Below are 22,015 nucleotides of genomic sequence, written 5' to 3' on the forward strand. Positions count from 1 at the left end.
TTATACATTCCCAGTCATATATTCTGTTACTAAGAAGGCATAAAAAGGAGTGATTATTTTGTCTTATGTTACAATTAAAACACTATTCCATAGAGGTCAGTATTTTAGTTTAGACCTCAATGACAAAAAGAAAGTAACTTATTCTAGTGCTAGGTGGCATCACATGAGTATTGAGGAAGACAGTGATTGTTTGCCAAAATGTGTAACCTGTTTTTATATGTGACCACTGTGTGACCCCTTACATAAGAACTGTCCAAAAAGTACTCTCTAATAAAACTTTCTGTGATGATGGAAATGGTCTAAATCTGTGCTGCCCAGTATGGTAGCCAGTAGCCACATATGGCTATTAAGCACTTGAAATGTAGCTAGTGAAACTGAGGAACTGAATTTTTAATCTCATTTCATTGTAATTAATTTAAAATTAGCCACATGGGACTAATGACTACTGAATTGGGCAGTGCAGACCTAAAAAGGTTTGAGAATGTACAAGTGACTCAGTTTCATCCTTGCATGGGTAATTCATTGAATTCTACAATCAAGAACATAAATAATGTTCTTTTAGGGGAAAAACAAATGATTTATGAGAGAAGGAATTGTGCCTGACTAGTGTTTCTAAGGAGTAAAATAGGCAAGTAAATAAAGATGCACCAGTGAATGTAGCATAGCCTGAAATTCTTTAAGGCAGGGACCTTATGTTTTCATCATCGTATTCCTAACATCTATTATTGTGCCTACCACTGAGTAGATGCCAGTAACTATTTCTTGAATTAATGAGTGATCTGCTAAATAACTATAGAATTATTAGAGAAGAAGGAGAAGGGATCTGGAAAGAGGAAACAAAGTGTAGGGATTTAAGGGTGATTTCATAGATAAAGAAGTGTAAATGGTTGATGAGGTCTTTGAGATCAATGCTAGGACTGGAATTACTTAACATCTTTATATAGAACTGGAGAAATAACTTATGAAAAATCTTTCAGAGAGAGAAGAGCCACAAATGCTAGATCTAGATAACAAGAAGGTCTTAAAAATTTGTGTTCCTGAACAACAGGAAAAGTTGTAGACTGGTTTTAAAATAGGCAATGAAATGGTTTTTATTTGTTTGTTTTAATTTTTATTTATTTATTTTTGGCTGCGTTTGGTCTTCGTTGCTGGACGCAGGCTTTCTCTAGTTGTGGTGAGTGGGGGCTGCTCTTCGTTGCGGTGCGTGGGCTTCTTATTGCGGTGGCTTCTCTTGTGGAGCATGGACTCTAGGTGCATGGGCTTCAGTAGTTGTGGCACACGGGCTCAATATTTGTGGCTCACAGGCTCTAGAGCATAGGCTTAGTAGTCGTGGTGCATGGGCTTAGTTGCTCCGTGGCATGTGGGATCTTCCTGGACCAGGGCTAGAACCCATGTCCCCTGCATTGGCAGGCAGATTCTTAACCACTGCACCACCAGGGAAGTCCGGGCAATGAAATGTTTAAAAGGAATCTAAAATAGTTCTAAATAATTTAGAACTGTCACTCAGAAAAGACACTTGTTAATTATTATGGGTATAGAGAACAGCAGCTTAGGACTCTGATAATGATAAAAATCCGACCATAACATTGCGCATCATTGAGAGTTACTGAAGACAAACCGATGGTTATCTTACCTTATGTAGATCTGTGGTGTTTCCTCACCAGGAGTCCTATGTGCAGTTTTGGCAATCACATCTTAGAAGGGACGTAATGGAACTAAAGACTAGCCAGAGAAGATCCACTAGACTGAGGGAAGAGATGGCAGGCCTGATGAAGGAGTTTAGGCCAAAAGGATCAATGGCCTTTAATCTTAAAAGACCCTGGTTAAGCTGAGCACAGGCTTGCTCAAGAAATTCTAGTATTCTAAAAAGACAGGCAACCTTTGATAAGATTAGGATAAGTTTAGGACAAATAAAAAGAAGATAATTATGGGACTTAATTAATTTCAAGTAATGGTGTAGGCATAAATTTTTTATGTGGATTCAAGAGGGATTTGTGAAATCTATGAATAGTAGTCACATACTGCTAATAAAAACTAGACATATCAGAACTTTAAGATTGATGTCAAGTAAGACATCCCCTTCTCTTGCTTGATCCTGGGTGCCTTTGTTAGCAAGAGTACGAGAGAAGATGTACTAGAGCCCTAATAATGGACTAGACAATAATGGACAATGAATGGCATTGAAAGCAGAGGGAGAGTTGAATGGAAAAAGAAGATGTGGTACATATATACAATGGAATATTGCTCAGCCATTGAAAAGAATGATACCATTTGCAGCAACATGGATGGACCTGGAGATTATCATACTAAGCAAAGTAAGTCAGAAAGAGAAAGACAAATATCATATGATATTGGTTACATGCGGAATCTAAAAGAAAATGATATGAACAAGCTTATTTACAAAACAGAAACAGACTTGCAGACTTAGAGAACGAATTTATGGTTACCAGGGGGGAAGGGTGGGGGGAGGGATGGATTGGGAGTTTGGGACTGACATGTACACACTGCTATATTTAAAATAGGTAACCAACAAGGGCCTACTGTATAGCACAGGGAACTCTGCTCAATACTCTGTAATAACCTAAATGGGAAAAGAATTTGAAAAAGAATAGATACATGTATATGTATAACTGAATCACTCTGCTGTACACCTGAAACTAACACAACGTTATTAATCAACTATAATCCAAAATAAGATAAAAATTTTAAAAAAATAAAGTAGAGGGAGAGAAACTGTTCCCTCCTTAGCTCTACTTTAGAAAAATAAACAAAAGCAAAGAAACGAAAACAATTTATTTCTTTTTCTGCTTTGAAAGGAATAAGATACAGAAAGATCTAAAGAAACAAACTTTTTAAATAAGTAAAAATTTTTTTTTGAAAGTAAGGTTTTATAAAATATATTTGTTTAAATTTTAGATTGCATGTCCTCTTATAACCTGCTTGGGACAGAAACAACTGGTCATGGTGAGATACAGTCATAATCCCATTACCACATTTAAGATGGGTTGTAGCCTTGATACATAGTGTCCTTGATAGCAAAGTTAAAACAGCAAATGACAATTACATGTTCCATATGTAAATTTTATCCTTTTCAAGAGGCACCGAGAGATCTTGACTTCTTTTAGTAAAATAGATGTCAATCACAATTGGCTGATACTATTAGTTTTACACACGAAAAGAAAAAAATCTAATTATATTCTTCGTTGTTGATTAAAACTTGAGTGGGTAGATCAGTAGAATGCATTTTCTGTAAACATTATTAGAATCTTCTGCATGCCTCTCTTCGTATCATCATGGACTTATGGATTTATGCCTTACTTCGTCTCAGCTAATTTCATTTAATTAGTTGTGGAGGTGATGATGACTAAAGGCTCAAAAATCTCATGACCCTGGCAGGCTCATCAGTGGGCCTGCCAGGGTTCTTTTCCCTTCTTACAGCTAGCGTGAACATCTTGGAAGGCATCTTTGCTTCTTGGTAATATTGTTTCGACTGACTTTGGTTTTGGCCCCTGCTCCAAGACTTGGAATCAGCTACCATCCTGGCAGCATTGGTTCATTTCTGTGAGAAATAGTACTAGATACCAAAATCGGGGGTGTAGAGGAGTACTGTTTTTAGGCAGGATGATACCAGAGACTGTTTTGGCCCCTTTAGGGACAGGGTAAAGAAAAATCATTTTAAATATTTTTTAAGTCACTAGTTCACATTGATGTTTTCAGTTTACATTTAAGTTTTTCCCTATTTCTGAAAACTTTTTAGTTCATTTTCTTTTTTAAGCTGCCCAATTTTCTTTCTTCTGTCAACCTTTTAGCTATATTGCTCTATCAAACCACGGGTTTAAAAGTGGTATTTATATCACAATGGTATATAAAGCTTCAGAAACCTCCCTTTCAGAAGTTAAATCTTATTCCAGTTTAGGTTAAAGTATTACCCCATAATAAAATTCATTGTTCTTCCATTTCATGTGGGCTTTAAGAGAATACATGAGTTTGAAAATTAGATAATTCTGTTAGGTAAGCAAGGTTGTATAGCACCTTATGGGCCTTCTTGATTTTTTTCTTGACTTGGTATTTTCATTTTAGTATTAAGTTCACATGATACCTTCAGATAGTATCAACAGACACATTGCTGATTATTTGAAAAGAAAAAGAAACCCCAGAAATCTACCCACAAAGAGCACCAGCACAATACAAGCCATAATACCTAGTACCTTAGATGATATTACTTTACAAATAATAGAAGATGGTCATGAAAGCAAGACCACAGGCAGATACAGGTTTTTGAGGTTTTATTTAAAACTTCTTAGACTTTAATTTTCATGAGCCAAAATATAGACTTTGCTTTTTGTTCATTTACATTTTTATTTTTACCACCATCTACTTCCTCCAAGTCAGGTTTAGCGTTGAACTTCAATTTTTCAAGGCCTTGAGAGAAAGACAAATTCAGATATTCAGTATGTGGTGATTCTGTATCCCTTCATGTTGTAAAAGTAAAAATTTGCAAAAAAATTTTTTTTGTTTGTTTGATCTTTTTTTTTTTTTTAATGAAACGCTACACATACAATTGAGATCCTCTTGTACTAATTTCAGAGGTAGCCATTATCTTGAAGTTGGTGTGCAGTCTTCCTTTGAAAGTTTTAATGCACTCCTACATGTACTTGTTTACATAAACAATGAATAAATGGTCTTTGGTTTTAAAATTTTACATAAATGGCATTGTAGGGTACATAACACTTTGTAATTTGCTTATGCATCAACTTTTTAAGGACATTTTTCCATATTGATATACGTAAACTTATTTCACTCTTTTCAGTTGCTATGTTGCATTCCACTGTATGAATAATATGCCTTAATTTAGTTCCCTCTTGGGGGGGTGGGTGGTGGTGGTGGGATGAATTGGGAGATTGGGATTGACGTATATACACTAATGTGTATAAAATAGATAACTAATAAGAACCTGCTGTATAAAAAAATAAAATAAAATTCAAAAAAAATTTAGTTCCCTATTGATGGATGCTTAGGTCACCATTTTTTTGCTCTTATAAACAATGCTTTATTGAACACCTTTCTTCATAATTCCTTAGGCACATGTGGAATAATTTGAAAGTATATACTTAGAAGTGGAATTGCTGAGTTATAGACTAAATACACTGTTATTTTCTATTACTTAATTATCCTTCAGAGTATACCAATTTGCAATCCTATAAGCAGTATATGAGAATTCTTATTTTTCCATACAAATTCTTATATTGTCAGACTTTTTAGTTTTAGCCAACCTGATGGTGATGATGCGGTAAGTAATCATTATTTCAGTTTGCATTTCCCTGAGCATTAGTAAGATTGGGCATCTTTTCATAGTTTATTTGCCATTTAGCTCTTTTCTTCTATGAATTTCTTTAAAAAAAATAATAGTAAAGGAAGGGTAGCACTAACAGTTGAAGTCCCTTTTATTCATTCGATGAGAGTGTCTTCTCTGTGGTAGGTACTGTATAGGCTCTCGAAACACAGCAGGGCATAAGATAAAGTCTCACAAGTAAAACAGAGTTTTAACAAAATGTGACACAATGTTAAAGAGGGATGGTCTCAGTCTATTTCAACCAGAGCCCCAAAGGCCAAGAACAAACAATAAGTGCCGAGTACTCTTGCATCCTAGAGCCAGATGCTAAACCCTCCTGTTTCAAGCTGGGGTGAGGGCTGGTGGGGTCCCTTGAGCATAGTTTTAGGCTGCAGAGAGGAAGCCAATATAGAGAGTGAGTAAAAATACCAGAGAGGAATTAAGTCAGAAATGAAAACAAAGGGGAAATACAGGAAATAACCCATGAAACAAGGTGTGCCTGACCCTGTTAGCAGCAGTACAGCTTAGGTATTGAGCTAACATGTTGAAGAAAGAAAACAGTATCACTTGTAGACTCCAGGGAAATTTTATTAACCTCAAGATAGTATTTTGGTAAAAATGGTAACTGACAATATAAAATCTCTAAAACTCCCACTCCCAGTAAGATAGTTCTAGCTTAGGAAAAAATGTTACATAGCTTAAGCCATAGTCTACATTACATTATTACATTACATTACACTATTCCTGGTCAGTGCTTCTATTACCATAATATTTATATATATAATAACCAGTGGGTTATTAAGAAAGACAGGTAGAACAAGCTTGCAAAATCATTCATTTCTAAAATATTTATTGACCACTGACTATGAGGTACACTCTTGTAGGTGGTGCAGTGGCAACAAACAAGTCCCTGCACCTGTCGAACTTACATTCTCTTGGCTTTTGCCTCCAATTTGGAGACATTTGTCTATAGAAGCCTCATCTAGTGATCTTGCTTCTTGTGCTTTGTTCACAACTTGAAGCGCACTATGTTCATTCCTCCTACTAGTGAGTCCACAGGTGAATCTGGGTGCCCCTGATTCTTGGGACCAACGATAAAACTTAGATCTTTAAGTGTCCTCTCCAATGCCCAGGACCAATAGATACAATGCATTAAATATTACAGTAATTCTATGTGTCATATAAGGGAAAGAAAAAGATCCCAGTTCTGTGCACAGATATTACAGAAGAAAATGAAAGTCAACTGCATCAAAAATTTGTTCCAGATCCTGTTCTAAATGTTTTATATTCGTTATCTCCTTTAATCCATACAATAACTCTCTAAGGAAGATGATACTATTATCCTCATTCTAGAGATAAGTCTGGGAAAGATTAGGTAATTCCTTGGTAAAGGGCAGAGTCTATACACTGTGCTACACTGCCTCTTTTCTTCCTCATCCCCAGTTAAGAAAGTGCAAGGTGTCAGAGTGCTCTAAAAACATTATCCTAGGAGATAAGGGAGGGGGGGTAAGGCCAGTATGTGTGCGAAGTGCCTGCGGAACTCAGACTTTACCTCCCAAGGTGCCTGGCTACTGAAGTACCATAACAGTCACCTCAGTTCCATTTGAGTGCCCTTGAAGCCTAACCTAACCTAAGGAGGAGTGTGTGGGGTCAGACATATTGTATGTCACTGATTATAAGATGAACCATCTTTCACATTTTAACATCTCCTAAATCAAGATGTATCTTACCACCAATTAATAGATCATCACTGTGTCATAGTTTAATTGGCAACATTTTTTCCTTTCTTGCAGTTGATGGTGGTTTTGATTCTATGAAATACGGGGTAGATACCTTTGTGGGTGTAAGGGCCAGAAGCTGAAAGAGTTCCTGCCTCATCACCCTAGTTTTCTCAGGGAAGGACCGTAGGTCATCTTCTAGAGTGGAGGTGGAAGTACACTGAGGCATGTGAGGAAGGAGATTGAGATTCTTGACTCCCCTCTTCCCCATACCACCATCCTCTCCCATCCTCTGTCAATTTCCAAGTCTTAGGGCTTTGGCCTTCTTAAGAGCCTGCACTGATGTGTTCACTGTGATGTCCGCAGTGCTTAGCACAGTGCCTGACACGTTATAGATGATCGTTACATATTTATATTAATAAATGAATGGACACATGACCAAAGAAAGTACTGAAGAGACATTGTGGGGAGTGGAAGAGGACGTTAACTAGGAACATGGGTAAGGATTACCCTGCAGACCGTTGCTCCAACTGAGGTTCAAGACTGTGCACCAGTTTGCACTGTAGCGTGCATCTTTTCACTAGTTCTTGGCATTTCATATATAGAAGTGGAGGAGTCAGAGGGCTTAATTGATTCAAATTAGGAGATTTGCAGGGTGAGTGTGATAGAGAGGCAAAAGGCTAAGGATGTCAAGAGTATAGATAAGGAAATAAGTCTTCTAAAGTTGCTGGAACACATCTGTGTTTACTTCTTGACCTAAAATGTGTATTTTTTTTTGCTTCTATTGTTTTAAAAACTACTTCCTGTTTGTTATTAGATCAGTTCAAACCCTTGACTATGTACTGTTTCTTTACTAGACTGTATTTAGTAACTACTGTCTAGTGAGTTAATTTTATTAACCTTTCTTTCAAAAGAAACTAATAGTGGATAAGGAAATTATAGAAATAACCTATGAAATTATTTGGTGATCTTCAAGCCATATTTTTTTCTACCTTTCAAATCACATAGATAATCATGCTATCTGAGTAACAAACTACAAACAGTGAACCTATGTGGTTAGAGTTTAATATTGTAATGAAAGAAAATAATTAACCTGGTGGTAATTTAGTGATGAACATTATTGTTATTTTGCATAATTAGCTATATTTGGTAAATATACAAATAACTATCATTCATATCATGTAATAGATTGAATAATTTACATTCACTACACTCAGATCAGCTAAACATGTAACTGTGCTTTATAACTGAATTCAGAGTAGCTCACTATCGCTGATGTGGGAAAATCTGGCTGATGTGGGAAAATCTGAATGTGCCAATTCAAGTTAACTCTGTCAATTCTAGTTTAGAGCTAGTTATTTTGTGTTAAAGATTCAGTCACATTCAGGGTTCCCCCTTCTTCCTCCCTCTTACTTCTCCTCAAGTGTAAGCGAGGTCCCTAAAGGGACTTAGCATCTAGGCACCAAGAAAGGAGGGACATTCAGTCCTGATACCATTCACTGTCCTTGTCCTTATTGGACTCCAGCTCAGGTAGGAAGCTGCTGTGAGGCTCCTTTTAACCGTCGCTTTAGGGTTTGTTGATTACCAAGATGATCTAGATCAGAGCTACTCAAAGTGTGGTCTGTGGGCCAGCAGCACCCATATCCCACCTAGTCTGGGAGCTTGATGGAAATTTGCACTCTCAAGACCAGCCCCAGACCTAGTGAATCCGAATCTCTGGGATTCTGCATTGTGCCCAGGAATCTGTATTTTTAAATGCTCTCCTGGTGACTCTGATGTACCCTAAAGTTTGAGAAGCTTTTTTCTAGAAGATTTTCTAACTTTCAGCTGAGATATCATGACAGGATTATAATTTTAATTACCAGCAATTATAGTTATAGATAAATAAGATGTCCCTGAGGCACAGTGAGGAATATAATGATGAGGTATTAGTCTTGATGGGAATAGAGCGGCTGAGGTAAAAAAGGAAGAGGTTTAGGTAACCATAGGACATGATGAATGCAGAAGGTACCTGGGAACATGGAATTGATAGAATAAAGAGAATTGGGAAGGGATTGAAGGAGAAGCGTGTTTTAAATGCTTACTGTTATGACAGTTTACTAACTTCTTTTGGGCTGTGTCTAGTTAAGGTTCTCTTAAAAATAAGCAATGAGGGGGTGATTTTAGGATTAGAGATTTAGGTAAGTACTCTATCCAGAAAAATATTACACAACCTTTAGATATTACTCATGCTAGTATGCAATTTCTTTTCCTTTCAATCGTCTATGCAGATCTGGACCTTCTTCCCCACCCCCCCAGACATGCACACCTAAATACTTTTTTTAAATTGACAATTGTAGATTTATTCAGAGGGGTGAGGAGGGGAGTGATCTGACCTTGTTCATTACCTCCTTTGGGCAGAAGTATTTGTCAGCATTGAGATCTTGTCATAACTTCATCATTTCCTTTGGGGTAGCTCAGTGGGCAAGTGCTTCTTTTAGAGGCCTTTAGTGGAAATGTTAAACAACAAACTGGTCTACTTTTGGAAAGAGAAGTTTTTAATAGAAACTTTATAAGCATTATATAATCCATTGTTTCAGTTGCAAAAGATGTCCTTTTGGAAAAGGTACTCACAGATCTTAGTGTGACTTAGGGACAATAGACAATAATCTCACAAGAAAGGGAAGCAAATAATAGATTGCTATAGTGAGAGACAGTCCTCCTTGGGCTTCCTATTCGCTTACACATCTTGCTAGGTATGCCAAGAATCAAGAATGTAAGGCCCTGACCACCCTTTTTTTCCCCTAATTTAAAAAAAAAATGAGACTTTACTTTTTTAGAGCAGTTTTAAGTTCACAGCAAAATTGAGAGGTTGGTACATAGATTTCCCGTACAATCCCTACCCTCACACATGTATAGCCTCCCTCATTTTCAATAGCTCCAGCCAGAGTGGTACATGTGTTACAGCTGATGAACATACATTGATACATACATCATAATCACCCAAAATCCATTGTTTACATTATGGTTCACTCTCGGTGTTGTACATTCTGTGGGTTTGGACAAATGTATAATGACGTGTATCCACTATTACAGCATAATACAGAGTATTTTCACTGCCCTAAAAATCCTCTGTGCTCTGCCTATTCATCCCTCTCTCCCCCCAAACCCCTGGCAACCTCTGATCTTTATACTGTCTCCACTGTTTTGCCTTTTCTAGAATGTCATATAATTGGAATCATATAGTATGTAGCCTGTATTGGCTTCTTTTACTTAGTAATGTGCATTTAAGTTTCCTTCGTATCTCTTCATGGCTTAATAGCACATTTCATTTTAGTGCTGAATAATATTCCATTGTCTGGATATACCACAATTTATTTATCCATTCACCTACTGAAGGACATCTTGGTTGCTTCCAAGTTATGGCAATTATGAAGACAGCTGCTGTAACCATCCATGTACAGGTTTCTGAGTGGACATAAGTTTTCATCTCATTTAGGGAAATACCGGAGCACTTGATTGCTGGATGGTATGGTTAAGAGTATGTTTAGTTGTGTAAGAAGCCTCCAAACTGTCTTCCAAAGTGGCTGTACCATTTTGCATTCCCACAAGCAATGAATGAGAGTTCCTGTTGCTCCACATCCTCCCCAGTGTTTGGTGTTGTCGGTATTCTGGATTTTGACCATTCTAATAGGTGTGTAGTGGTATCTCGTTGTTTTAGTTTACATTTCTCTAATGACATATGATGTGAAGGATCTTTTCATATGCTTATTTTCCATCTGCATATCTTCTTTGGTGAGGTATCTGTTAAGGTCTTTGGCCCATTTTTAAATGAGATTGTTCATTTTCTTATGGTTGAGTTTTAAGAGTTCTTTGTATATTTTGGATAACCGTCCTTTTTCAGATGTGTATTTTGCAAATACTTTCAGTCTGTAGCTTCTCATTTTCTTGACATTATCTTTCACAGAGCAGAAGCTTATCAATTATTTCTTTCATGGATCATGCCTTTGGTATTGTACTTAAAAAGTCATTGCCATAACCAAATTTATCTAGGTTTTCTTCTATGTTATCTTCTAGGAGCTTCATAGTTTTACATTTTATATTTAGGTCTGTGACCCAATTTGAGTTAATTTTTGTGAAGGGGGTAAGGTCTGTGTAACCACTCTTTATCCAGGCCATTTCTCTGGTTTGTGGCGAGAAGCCTTGAGGAATGAGGTAACGTTTCCCTTCTGGACCAACAGCAGATTTGGTTACTGCTTGCTATAAAAGCGGGGGATTCCCTAAGCTCAGTGTTGCTTTCTTTGAAATGCAGCTCACTGCGAATGTAAGAGTGTCTGGGCCCTATGCATTGCCCTTGTGGGTCCTGAGGTCAAGGAGAACCAACATAAATAAGCTGGTGATCACATTGCTTAATTTGCTGTGAGTAATAAAGTCCTCGGTCTCTTACACAAGAATCGTGTGTCTTCTGCCAGCAACCATGAAACAGGAACAGATTAATTCATTAGCTTGTGTGTTGGGTAAAATCAAATTACAAACTGACGATTGTATGGTGAGAATTAGAGAGCTTTCAGCCTCTGAAGGGGGATTTGTTCAAGGGTTTCCCAAAGAAGGTTGTTAGAAAGGGAACAAAAAAACAGGGGGTTGTAGTAGGGTGTACAGGATATTGAGAAGTTAAAATATATATATTTGAGGGTATGTTTTATGTCATAGGTGGCTATACACATATACCTCTTATATAGACAGTTCTCCAAGTTGTTTTGGAAAAGGAGAGGGCAATATTCCTTTTCTAGTAGCTCTGTTAATCTCGTCTTAAAATGGGTTTAAGTTGTTTCAAGGGGTTATAAACAGTGGCACAGCAGATCTCCATAATCTGTGCAACTGGCCCATGTAATCAGATGGCACGCTTTACTGCCAAGGTAAATTTAGCTTGTTTCATTTGGGGGGCAGTGACATTTGCTACTGAGGCTTTCTTTTTTTTTTTTTTTTTTTTCTTTTTAATATATCTTCAGACCAAAGTCTGTAACAGTAACTTTTCCATATCACGGGAGGATGTAAAACCTTGGGGTAAAAAGTGTTCAAGTGAAAGAAGAATGAGCTAGTAGGCTAGGGGTGTGGAGGGCAGCTAGTTAGAGAGTTCCAAGTAAAGGATTGTACAGAGATCATATATGTTACTGCTTCCATCCTGCTGTTTCCTTGTCCCTTGATTTGTTGGCTGTCTCCTTGAACATAATGCAGTTAGAATACACGTTCCATAGTCACATGAATTGCAGCTTTTCCGAGAGATGAGCCACAGAACAATTTTAATCTAAACTGATGTCATTAGATTCTAGAATCTGCTATCATCATATTCTGTGTTATTGCCATGTTAGTTCTACATGCAGCTTAAGCATTCAGCTTCTAACCTGTTCCATCTACACAGGGCATTTTATGGCTTAAAGATGATGGCTTAGAAAGGAAGGGAGAGATTTACTTTGGATTAAATTCAGTATGGGACAATACTTAAGGTAAGCCTTTAAAAATAAAAAAACACTTCTCCATATGTTTCATGTGCTAAAGAACATTGAAATCCTCATAAACCAAGCTTTAATGTTTCCTTTAGTTTCCCACAATAACTGAATATCTGGAATATCTGGATATTTATCTGAAATATTCTCTCCAGAGAGGTTCTGCTTTATCCATGGTTAATATTTTAAAACGTGTTAGTCAGCAGGGTATAAATTTATTGTACTTATTAACCCCTTTAAATATAGTAGTTTAATAGTCTCAAACAGATATTATCACTTAATTATTTTCAAGACAGGGAAGTTCTACCTTTACTTTCAGGGAATCCTTTTGTTTTGGTGCCCTCTCGTATGTTTTCCCTTACTTTTCTTTGTGCCTGCTTCCCTGAGTCTTTCAATTTATCTTCCCAAGGTTTAATGTAGTGGGCAGGTACTGTGTAGGTAGTTAGCAATAATCTTTGAGACTTAGGCATTCTTTTGGATACATCTATGTGGCTACCAACTTCAGCTGTCTTAATTTCTTATGTTGTTTCCATATTGATAAGGTGGCCATTATTCTTCAGGAGGCTTGGCAGGTTTCCACCTGTACTCCCTATTGTTTTTCCTCATTTCACACTTTTCTCACTCTAGCTGCTGCAAAGAAGACCAGAGCTTCGAACCAAAATGTGCTGCAGATCAAGTTTCTTCAGAGCCCCTGCACCCTGGAGCCTCTTCTATTATGCAACCACCAGCATCTCTTGATTTTAAAGCAGCTTATCCTCCTTTCATGCATAGAGGCAGTTCACCTAGAGGAAGTAAAATTTCTTCTTCTTCAGCAAATACATCTTCTTACTCATCTTTCTTTGGAAGAAGACATTCTTTATTTGCTAAATTTCAGCAAAGCAGTGCTTCCCTTCATTGTGGACAAAGTAGAGCTAACTTTGATTCTGAAGAGAAAAGAAGCTTCGGTGATTTAAAATCGCCCTCGGAACATTTTCGCTTTAGATCCAGAAGTCTTTTCTCTGCCCCCAAACTAAATACAATTTCCTGTTACCAGAGTGCTAGTACTTTTTTTGATCCTCCATCAGGAAGTCAATGCATATTTAATCCAAATGAAATTGAAATCATTTCTAAAAGCTTGAGTATTACCGATGCTGGAAAATATATAAGCTCTTATTCTCCTGAATATAACACTAAATATTTTATGAATTCTGAAACAAAAGCTAATTCCTCAGCCTGTCGGAACACTGTTGCTAGCATCTGTCAATGCACAGCGGCCATGCTTACTTTTCCAACTATTACTTCCGATTCCTCTCAACAACATGGAGTTGCCAGTGATATGCAAGAAAGAGACCAGTGAAGGAGCAATGCCTTTCATCCTGCTTTTCAGAGTCGCAGTAGAAATAATTCTCCAGCTGTGGTGCAACATCATCCCTCTCAAAGTGTAACTTTCCCTGTTCTCCATAATGTTGGATTTACTTCGTTTTATAAAAATGCTAGAAGCTTTACCCCGTCTCAAAATGGAGTTACCTCAGATCCCTTTGAAGACGAAAACAATGCTATCTCGTCCGAAGATGAAGACAAATCTTCACCTAAAGAAATTCCGAAAATAAGGCCACCTCAGACGTTACCCTCTCTTAGAAGGGCAGCTCAGATCAGAAGCTTTCGCACCAGGCATACTGTACAGTCTGTAGAAATCACTGCTCAGTTTTCATAGAGGTCTCCTCCCTTACGAAACTTCACTGCATATTCTGAAAAAGAGCTCTACATTGCAGTCTAAACTTAACTTTAATTTCCGTATGTTTTGAAAGATAGTTTATTAACGTTATTGGAGTACGGAAACCAAAGATTATTCATCTGTTTCAGGCTTTTAACAGATTTACTGCTTGTAGATTGACTAGTCCCAAATTTCTGAGTGACTACTGTAATACTTTTGTGGGCTGAAAATAACATGAAGCTTTAGGTCTTCTAAATGTATTACAGTCTTTGAGAGTTTAACGTCTTCTTTTATTCTACTCTAATCATTAAAATAGTATTCCTCTATAATCTATAGAGCTATATTCATCAGTTCACAAATTCCCACTTATATCAGCTTTGCTAGCTATAGCTCATGCCAGACATCCCCCTGATAGACAATGTTTTTACTAGTACGAGGATCAAATCATAAGTAAAAACATATTGTAGTGGAAATAGGCAGACTATATTGAAACCAGATATTTTAATTAGGTTTAATACACGTTTGTTTATGTATATGTCTGAGAATTCAGAAAACTCTGAAATCAGAGTTTGTATTTTTATTTTTAAAAGTGAAAATTTTCAGATTTTTTTCCGAAATTTTTATAGAATTTTTATTTTAAAAAGTGTCTCCAAAATTTTATTTTTGATGTGAAAATTTAAATTTTTTCCATTATATTAAGCAAAGTTTATAAATATATTTATCACAATAACAAATACAAAGTGCATATAAGCAATTAAAAATACTTAGAATATAATTGGTTTTTGTAGAGGAAAGAAATTTGTATTATTTTCAATTATTTGTCATAATAAAATGCCCCCTAAATTTATATCATTGTACTAAGATATTTTTACTTTTGTGTTTTTCTCCTCCTTTTAGCATGTATCATGATTTTTTTTCTATTTTAATTTTTTAGTTGTGGTGAAATACATATAACAAAATTTATCATCTTAAACATTTTTAAGTTCACTGGCATTAAGTATATTCATACTGTTGTACAACCATCATGATCATCTATCTTTAGAACTCTTTTCATGTTGTAACGGTGAAATTCTACACCCATTAAGCAATAACTCCCCAATCTTCTCTTCCCCTAGCCTCTGACAACTGCTATTCTACTTTCAGTCTCTGTAAATTTGATTCCTCTAGGTACCATATATAAGTGGAATTGTATAGTATTTGTCTTTTTGTGACTGGCTTATTTCACTTAGCATAGTGTTCTCAAGGTTCATTCATGTTGTAGCATGTGTTAGAATTTCCTTCTTTTTTAAGGCCGAATAGTATTCCATTGTATGTATATACCACATTTTGCTTAGTCATTCATCTGTTGATGGACACTTTGGTTGCTGCTACCTTTTGGCTATTGTGAATAATGCTGCTATGAACGTGAGTGTATAAATATCTCTTCCAGACCCTGCTTTCAATTCTTTCGGTTATATACCCAGAATTATATGTTAATTCTATTTTTAATTTTTTGAGGAACTGCCATGCTTTTTTCCATAGTAACTGCGCCATTTTGTATTCCTCTAAGAATGCACGAGGATTCCAATTTCTTCACATCCTTGCCAGCACTTGTTTTTTGGTTTTTTGATAATAACCATCTTAATGAGTGTGAGGTGGTATCTCATTGTGGTTTTGATATGCATTTTCGCCCATTGTGTGGGTTGCCTTTCACTGTTGATTGTGTCCTTTGATGCACAGAAGTTTTTAATTTTGATGTTCAGTTTATTTTTTATTTTGTTGCCTGTGCTTTTGGTGTCATATCCAAGAAATCATTGCCAAGTACAATGCCATGAAGCTTTTCCCCTATGTCTTCTCCTAAGAGTTTTATAGTTCTGGATTTTACCCTTAGGTCTTTGATCCATTTTGAGTTAATTTTTGTATATAGTATAAGGTAGGGATCCAACATCATTCTTTTACATGTGAATATCCAGTTTTCCCAGCACCATTTCTTTAAGAGACTGTTCTTTCCCATTGATTGCTCTTGGCACCGATGTCAAAAGTCATTTGACCGTGTATGTGAGGGTTTACTTCTGCACTCTCTATTCTATTTCTTTCATGTATATGTCTGACTTTATGCCATTACACACCATTTTGATTACTGTAACTTTGTAATAAGTTTTAAGATCAGGAAGTGTAAGACCTCTAACTTTGTTTTTTCAAGATGTTTGGTGGAATTCACCAGTGAAGCCATGTGACCCTAGGCTTTTCCTTGCTGGGAGGTTTTTGATAACTGACTCAGTTTCTTTGCTAGTTATAGATCTGTTCAGATTTTCTATTTCTCCCTGATGCAGTATTGGTATGTTGTGTGTTTCTAGGAATTTGTCCATTTCATCTAGATTATCCAGTTGTTGGCATACTATCCTTCACTGTAGTCTCTTATAATCCTTTTTATTTTTGTAACATTGGTAGTGATATACCCTGTTTCATTTCTGATTTTAATTATTTGATTCTCCTCTCCTCTTTTCTTAGTCAAGCTAGCTTAAGGTTTGTCAGTTTTGTTAATCTTTGAAGAACCAGCTCTTGGTTTCATTGATTTTATGTTTTTTTACCCTCTATTGTGTTTATTTCTGATCTAATCTTTATTATTTCTTTCCTGCTAGCTTTGGGTTTAGTTTGCTCTTTTTCTAGTTCCTTAAGGTGTAAATTTAGGTTGTTGATCTGAGACCTTTCTTTTTAACGTAAGCATTTCACAGCTATAAGTTTCCCCCTTAGCACTGCTTTCACTACACCTTATACATTTTGATATGTTGTGTTTTCATTTTCTTTTGACACAAGATATTTGCTAATTTCCCTAGTGATTTCTTCTTTGACCCATTGGTTGTTTAATAGTGTGTTGTTTAATTTCCACACATTTGTGGATTTTCCAGTTTTCCTTCTGCTGTTGATTTTTAGTTTCATCTCATTACAATCAGAAAAGATACTTGGTATGATTTTCATCTTTTAAGATTTATTAAGACTTGTTTTGTGGCCTAACATATGATCTATCCTGGAGAATGTTCTATGTGCATTTGAGAAAAAAAATGTGTTCTGCTATTGTTGAGTGGAGTATTTAGTATATGTGTGTTAGGTCAAGTTGGTCTATAATGATATTCAGGTCCTCTGTTTCTTTATTGATCTTCTGTTTGATTGTTCCAACCATTACTGAAAATGAGATATTGAAGTCTCCAACTATTATTATGTTGCTGTCTATTCCTCCCTTCAATTATGTCAATGTTTGCTTCATATATTTAGTAGCTCTAATGTTTAGTGCATATATGTTTATTATTGTTATATATTCTTGTTGAATTGAATCTTTTGTAATTATAAAATGTTCTTCTTTGTCTCATATAAGTTTTAGACTTACAGTTAATTTTATCTGATATTAGTATAGCCACCCTTGTTCTCTTTTGGTTATTATTTACATGGAATATCTTTTTTCATCTTTTTACTTTCAACCCATATGTGTCCTTAGTTCTAAAGTGAGTCTTTTATAGACAGCATACAGTTGATCCTGATTTTTTTTTTTATCCATTCTACCAATCTGTGTCTTTTGATTGGAGAATTTACTCCATTTACATTTAAAGTAATTACTATAGGGAAGGACTCACTGTTGCCTTTTTATTATTTGTTTTCCATATGTCTTATACCTTTTGGTCCTTCATTTCCTCCCTTACTGCCTACCTTTGTGTTTACTTGATTTTTATAGTGACACTTTTTTTTATTCCTTTCTCATTTACGTGTATTCTATAGATATTTGTGTTTAGCATGGGTATTATGTATAACATCCTAAAGTTATAGCAATCTGTTTTAAACTGATACCAACTTAACTTCAACTGCATATAAAAACTTTCTCCTTTACAGCTCCACTCCCCCATTTATGTTATTGATGTCACAAATTGCATCGTTATATGTTTTATAACTGTTAACATAGATTTCTCATTATTTTTATGCTTTTCTCTTTTAAATACTGTAAAAGAATAAAAAGTGGAATTATGAACCAGAATTACAATAATACTGATTTTTATGTTTAACCACATATTTACCTTTATCAGAAAGCTATATTTTCATATGTCTTCAAGTTACTACTGCTAAATGTCCTTTTGTTTCAACTTGAAGGACTCCCTTTAGCATTTCTTGTAAGGCAGGTCTAGAGGTAATGAGCGCCCTCATTTTTTTGTTTATTTGGGAATGTCTTAATTTCTGTATCATTTTTTCAAAGACAGTTTTCCTGGATATAGAATTCTTGGTTGACAGTGTTTTCCTTTCAGCACTTTAAATATATCATCCCACTGCCTTTAGGTCTACAAGGTTTCTCCTGAGAAACCCTGTGGTAATTTTATTGAGGATCACTCTTTTTATAATGATTTGCTTTTCTCTTGCTGCTTTCAAGATTTTTAAGATTTATCTTGAACTTTCTTCAGTCTGAGTATGTGTCTTGGTGTGAATCTCTTTGAGTTTATCCTATTTGGAATTAATTGACCTTCTTGTATTTGTATATCCATGTCTTTCCTCAAATTTGGGGAGTTTTTGGTCATTATTTTTCAAAATAAGCTGTCTGCCCCTTTCTTTCTTCTCCTTCTGGGACTCTCATAATATATATATTGGCCCTATTTATGATGTTCCATAAAGTCTCTTAGGCTCTATTCACTTTTCTTCATTCTTTTTTCTTTTGACTCTTCAGACTTAAGAATTTTAAGTGCTCTGTCTTCAAATTTGCTGATTCTTCTGTTTGTTCAAGTATTTTGTTGATCCTCTCTAGTGAATTTCTCAAGTTATTGCTTTTTAAGCTCCAAAATTTCTGTTGGTTCTTTTTTTTTTTTTTTTTTTTAATAATTTCTAGCTCTTTGTTGATAGTCTCATTTTGTTCATGTACTTGTTTTCCTGATTTCCTTTTGTTCTCTCTCCATTTTTTCCTTTAGCTCTTTGAGCATATTTAAGACTGTTGTTTTAAAATTGTTGTCTCAGTAAGTCCAAAGCCTGTATTTCTTTAGAGTCAGGTTCTGGAAGTTTATTTTGTTCATTTGAATGGGTCATCTTTCCCTGTTTCTTTGTATACTTTGTGATATTTTGTTGAAAATTGCACATTTGAAAAAATAGCCATCTATCCTAGCCTTTGTAGACTGACTCTATGCAGGGAAGACCCACTAATTAGCCCAGTGTGAAGGCTTAAGGGCTTCTCAGGTCTTTTCTAGGCATTAGTTTTCCCTCGGCCTGTATATGTGCTTTTCCCCCAATTTCCCCCATACATAACTGTTTTTAAATATCTTTTTCAATAAGAATCTGACTCCTGTTCTTCTTGGTGCCTTAGGTGTCCTATAGTATTCCTCTCCCCATAATCTCTTGCACCTAGGCACCCATGAGTCTACAGTCCCCCTGTAGCTCTAACATGCCATAGTGACTGCCACAGCATTCAGTGGCCTCCAATCTGATGTCCATACTATGCCTTCATTTCTGTCTGAGCTCTAAGTCAAGCTAAACAGACACCAGTTTCCTGGGAAGCCCCTCAACATCCCAGAACATTGCAAACAAGATCCATTCTTTTCCTTTTGTCCCAGGGGAGGAGCCGAGAATTGCATGACTTCTTCCCAGCCATGCTGTGCCATGCCAGGGAAGGATGAGGTAAGGGTGAGAAAAAACACCATGAAGTTTTCTACCATTTTGAATATGGATTTTTCTTGATTGGGCGTTTACTTGGTTGCTGCACATCCTTGACTACCTTTTAGATCTCCCACAAAACTGTTGCAATCTGTCTGTTGTTGTTTGTTTAGTGTATCCATGGAGGAATGAGGGCATAGAGTTTCCTAGTCCATCATCTTGCTGACATCAGTCTCTCTTATCTCTTAGTATCTATCTTTTGAAAAAAGAAAAGTGGGAAGAATGAGGTGTTAGGTAAGGCTAGGCAAAGGGAACTAAATCAGGATGCCTGATATGGAGAGAGGCCACAGTACTGTAGCCAGGGATGTTTTTGCCTATTCTGATGCAACTCTGATGCAACTCTGATGCAAATAAAGTCATTTTCTCTTTAAATAATGCAACTATGCCTGCAGATATGCTGTTTTTGCTATTAAGGCAAGTAATTGATTGTGCAGCAATGAAGAGATATGGAAAAATGGCACAGTTCTTAGTCAAATTTGGAGCAGAAGATAGGCCAGAAAAGTCTACTAGGAGATGAATGTTTGTAAGTATCGATAAATTTGACATTTGAGGGTGAACTTTTCCTGGCCTGCTGAAAGAGTGTTGGAAGATTGACAGCAGATAACCTATGAAATGCCTTTTTTTTTTTTTTTTTTGGCCCCAGTACAAATCTAAGTTCAGCACAAAGTTAATACATATGTTGTGAATTTTCCCAGGCATATTTAGGTATGCCCTACTTTTAAAGTTTGCTTTTAAAACTTTCTGATAATTTTTAATAAATGCCCAATTATAAGTAGAAGATTCATGTTCAAAATAGGAGAACAATTTTTCCACACTTGGATTTTTTTTAATGTGGAGAAGAGACTAAACTAGTTGTTGTCTTTCGTTTTGTTGGCCAGTTTGTCTGCTGTTATGCCAATACCACATTCACTTACCATTGTTTTATCTTTTATACTATAGTCCTGATATCTGTTCTTTAAAATTGTCTTGGCTCTTCTTTTTTTTTCTCTCTCTCTTTTTTAAAAAAAATTTTTTTTTGAGGTATATTTACCTATATATTGTATATATTGAGGTATACAATGTTGTGGTTGTTTCGAGTGTACAGCAAAGTGATTCAGTTATGCAAATATATTCTTTTCCATTGTATGTTATTATAAGATATTGAGTATAGTTCCCTCTGCTGTATATTGGGTCCTTTTTGCTTACCTATTTTACATGTAGTAGTATGTATATGTTAATCCCAAACTTCCTAATTTACCTCACTCCCCCACCCCCATCCCCTTTTGTAACCGTAACTTTGTTTTCTATGTCTGTGAGTCTTTTTCTGTTTTGTAAATAAATTCATTTGAGTCATTTTTTTTAGATTCCACAAATAAGTGATATCATATGATATTTGTATTCCTCTGTCTGACTTACTTCACTTAACATGGTCTATCCATGTTGCTGCAAATGGCATTATTACATTCTTTTTTATGGCTGAGTAATATTGCATTGTATATATATATACCACATCTTCTTTATCCATTCATCTGTTGATGGACATTTAGGTTGCTTCCATGTCTTGGCTACTGTAAATAATACTGCTCTGAACATTGGGGTGCATGTGTCTTTTCAAATTAGAGTTTTCTCCAGATATGTGCCCAGGACTGGGATTGCAGGATCATATGGTAACTCAATTTTTAGTTTTTTAAGGAACCTCCATACTGTTCTCCATAGTGGCTGCACAAATTTACATTCCCACCAACAGTGTAGGAGGGTTCCTTTTTCTCCATGTCTCCAGCATTTATTATTTGTAGACTCTTTAATGATGGCTATTCTGACTGGTGTGAGGTGATATCCCACTGTAGTTTTGATTTGCATTTCTCTAATAATTAGCGATATTGAGCATTTTTTCACGTACCTGTTGGCCATCTATATGTCTTCTTTGGAGAAATGTTTACTTAGGTCTTCTGCCCATTTTCTGATTAGGTTTTTTTTTTTTTTTGATATTAAGCTGTATGAGCTGTTTGTATATTTTGGGAATTAATCCCTTGTCAGCAGTATTGTTTGCAAATATTTTCTCCCAGTCCATAGGTTGTCTTTTCATTTTGTTTATGGTTTCCTTTGCTGTGCAAAAGCCTTTAAGTTTAATTAGGTCCCATTTGTTTATTTTTGT

The 22,015-nt window shown here is 35.9% G+C and overlaps 1 protein-coding gene across 2 annotated transcripts in view; it reads left to right on the top strand.

Moving 5' to 3' along the window:
- RMDN2 (regulator of microtubule dynamics 2) overlaps nucleotides 1–22,015 on the top strand; it is an 82,472-nt gene that overhangs the window by 7,180 nt on the left and 53,277 nt on the right. The gene's annotated exons all lie outside the window — the stretch shown is intronic.

Source organism: Eschrichtius robustus, chromosome 15 (genome assembly GCF_028021215.1).
Source record: "Eschrichtius robustus isolate mEscRob2 chromosome 15, mEscRob2.pri, whole genome shotgun sequence".
Lineage (NCBI taxonomy): Eukaryota > Metazoa > Chordata > Mammalia > Artiodactyla > Eschrichtiidae > Eschrichtius > Eschrichtius robustus.